The following is a 4,126-nucleotide window of genomic DNA, read 5'->3' as shown; positions in this document are numbered from 1 at the left end:
CTTAAAACATTTAATTTATATAACATATAAAATAGAAAACATTTTCTATTACAATAACTCAAAACGCAATTTCCTGCTTTCATATTAAGAGTTTGTTCTATTTGCTGTATTTTGTGTTCTGTAGCTGTAAGTTACTTCTTAACATTCTTAAGATATTTCAGTTTATATAACATATAAAATAGAAAACATTTTCTATTACAATAACTCAAAACGCAATGTCCTGCTTTCATGTTAATAGCTTGTTTTATTTGCTGTATTTTATGTTCTTTGTGCAATAGAAAAGTCCTAAGTTTGCATTTGTCCTTACTTCAAACATCAGATAAAGTTCTGTCAATTCTAGATAAGTAGCTATATGATACGGTTTCCTAAGGAATGCTGTTGTTTGTCATAAATGAAATACATGTTATTTTAATTTTCGTTAATTTCCATATAACGGTTGATAGAGTTCTAAGTTGACAAACTAAATATATCTGTGCAATATCAGCGTTAACGCATAATGCACTGATGAAAAAAAAAGGTTTACGTGTCTATAGATAGTACTGTATTCAAAAGGTTAAGCTTTACTTATACAATGTGTGTGAATGTATGAATATTGTGCTTTGTTACTACATCCACGCAATTATGAATGAACAAGTTATTATAAGAAGATTCCCTTTCTTAAAGTAAGTTTTTCAAAATGTTTGTCTTAATTCCTGATTTACACACAACTAGCTCTCTTTCCTGTTCCTACCACGTTTTAAATACAAAAATACGTTTCTCTTTGTTTAGTCTATGAGGCATTGCAACCAGCAACAATCTCTAGAAAACAAACAAGACTTAAGAAATTCTGATAAGAAAAAGTGAACTGAAAAATTTTTCGGTAAACGTAATTGTGGCCTAACCTGTATGAGCATATTGAGCAACAGAAAATGCTCCTTTTACAAACCTGAAACCTTCATGAAACATTTGTGAAAGTAATATCAGAAAGGATCTAATAATGTGTAAAATATTCAAGTAATTTGTATAGAGAAAAATGGAGGGTGGGAGTCCTTTCTTGTTGTCTGTGGCAAACTGAATGTTTTGAAAGGTAATAACAATACAATGTTACATGCGACTATAACGTGAAATAAATATGTCCAACTTTATTAAAACTTTTGAAAGTTAGACATTGAATTACTGATTAAGTATTTGAACTAAAGTAAATTTATTAGATCATTCCCCAATTTTTGACTCCGTATTGAGGAACTTTTGTCCACTGGAAAATGTGTGCGCATGCTCGTCTATTCACCGAAAATGCTCCTGAAAAAATTATGAATAAAATTTCATGGATATTTCAAAAATTGCAACATCATTACAAATTCATGCAGTAAACTCAATAAAACGACCATACTTGTATCTTAACAAAAACTTCTGTCAAATACAACAATTCAGTGATTACAAGAACAGTTAAACAACATAGTGACAGTAATAAGCATGTTATGTACAGCATGTAGACATATATTTAACCACTTTTTGTGTCCTAAATGAATATAAGTATTAATACAGAATTACTATAAGTAAAAGGTATAATATTTTGATAGCGGTTTCTAGTTTCAGTTAAATGGACTTTAATACAAATATATCCATCTCGGCAATGCACATTTTACATGATTTTAATGAATCAAAAACGCAATATAATGAATTCATATTTGAATTGGCATTTGTTACTATGGAATTCTAAAAGATTATTGAATATTTAATATGCGTATTTTAGTGTTACATACAAATAAAAAATCTTAAGACGTTTTAGAGAAGAATTGAGAATTAACTATATTAGGGTCTAATAATGCTTGGAGACGGCTTGAATGGGTAATGAAGAAAAACTTTAATATAAGTTTAACATAACAGCAAATGTACAACGTGATGACAGAACCTTGCCGAAACGTTGTACATTTGCTCTTATGTTAAACTTATATTAAGGTGTTTCTTCATTACCCATTCAAGCCGACTCCAAGTATTATTAGTCTCAAAGTGAGTTCCTCGTCATCGAATTTATATCAGGGTCTAATTTAAAGTGTGTTCCTTAGAGAATTATTAATTGGTAAATGCCAACAAAATAAACTGGAAAAACAAAACAAATAACAAATAATATTAATACCAAATATGTTTAGTTTTGATTGAGCTTCACGTATATAATTAATTCAAATAAATCACTTTACTGGAAACCTCATCAACTTTAATGATTTTTTTACTATTTTTCCACATTTTGTTTTTTCAAAATTACACCCTGTCTTTTGAACCCTAACTATTATTGGACGCATCTTCACATATTTTTTGAACAATTCTAGATCTTTAGTTTTGTCAACAGATCCAGAGCTACTTTTTTGTTTGTTTTTAAACCAATACAAAGCATTAGGCTTGGAATCGAGAGCATCTGAGTTTCTCTTGTTTTGGGAAACAAACAAATAGCTTTTCAGTGAGTTTGTCAGTGATAAAGGCACGATCACAAGTCTTCAATCTGTTAGAAACGTTGACAAAATTCCGAAAAGTAAGGCTGTGTAGCTACAATATGAATTAGAAAAAGAGTATAATACGATGACAGACTCATTTCTGAATATCTATTTGAGTGAGTTGTATAAATGCATTAAGAAATTCAAATGCTTCCCGGGTTTTCTAACAACAATTACGAAATTTCGAGTCAAAACAGGTGGTGTCAGGGTATTTCTTTAAATCCAGGTCAAAAATATTCTCTCTCAGCTCACGCAATTCAGTGGTGAGAATCCTATCTTTTATTGCGAAAACTGACGAGTTGACAGATTTCATTACACACACCCTTGAAATATTTCCGATCTGATGTGAACTTTTTATTTTTTCGTTGTTTTTGCCTTAGAAAATATAGTTTCTCAATACCCTTTAACTCTTGTTATGTGGTCGTCAGATTTTCGAGAAATTATCTTACCATTCACTCAAGTAGGGTACATCCATAGTGGGGTGAAACCTCTATATAATATTTTTGCTCTATTGTTTATGTCGAAGATGTCGCCTAATTGTTCCCAAAACGTTTTTAGGATATCGATAGACAAAAACAGAAGTCAGTAGCGAAAATATTTCCCAACTACACTATCAGCTGTTTACTAGCTTTTTGGTTTGATTTCAGTGAATCTTTGAGTTACCTCAAACAACTCTCCAATTATTGAAAATTCCTCGTCGAAAGAGAAATATTTGTGCGTATACAATTCTGTTGTATTTTCACAGCTCTGACTCATTTAATTTCTTATTTGTATTCATATTAGTCCATTTTTTCTTGACTGCTGCTTCTTTCTCTCTCTCTCTTCTCCTATAGTTATAGTTTTATTTGCTTGTTTGTTTTAATGCAAAGCTACACAGTGAGCTATCTGCTCTATGTCCACCACGAGGAACAAATATATATAGTTATCGTATTCGTATTTGCACCAATTTCTCAATATTTTCTGATTTCCATAAACAGTACAGCAACAGAAATGATCAGCATTAGTAATAAAGTGATACATTTTTAATAGTAAATTGTGTACAGGTATAAATAGCTACATGTAAGCCTTACATTTTAACAAGGACTATTCTTCTCTTTAATTTTGTTTTTTTTTCCTGTTTTTTGTTGCAACAAACACAAGCAACATTTTGAGCAAAAGTGATAAAAAAAGCTGTAAAAATGAATTTCTGTATGTGAACTTTCAGTAACATTTTTCACCTAAAATTATCGTAAGCTGTTCAATATAGTGTTACCTAACATTTCTGCTGACTTCCTAGCGTAGCTTTAGCTGGGGTTAAACCAGTTTTATTTGGTTGCATTTTTTTAAGCTAATATTTTTTCTAAAAGTGTAAACTGTGAGGGAAGTAGTTTAAAATGTTTAGGTTTTCTAAACATACTCCATGCACTGATTTCGATTCATAAGATCAATAGAATAAAGTTATTGTTCAACCACAGATTTAGGCCTAGAAGACAGCTGATTTACATGTTGCCGAGATAAAGATATAAAATATAGTTTCTAAGTGTGTGAAAATACAACGATTAGTATATTGCAATATATTAATATATTGATAATAATATATATATTAATATATATTGTAAATACGTGTGAGACTAAGAATGTAGTAATACAAATACAAAGGCGAATGATCTTCTAAATTT

Source organism: Limulus polyphemus, unplaced genomic scaffold, assembly GCF_000517525.1.
Source record: "Limulus polyphemus unplaced genomic scaffold, Limulus_polyphemus-2.1.2 Scaffold141, whole genome shotgun sequence".
In the NCBI taxonomy this organism is placed as follows: Eukaryota; Metazoa; Arthropoda; class Merostomata; order Xiphosura; family Limulidae; genus Limulus; species Limulus polyphemus.
Note: the sequence above shows the minus strand (reverse complement) of the source record.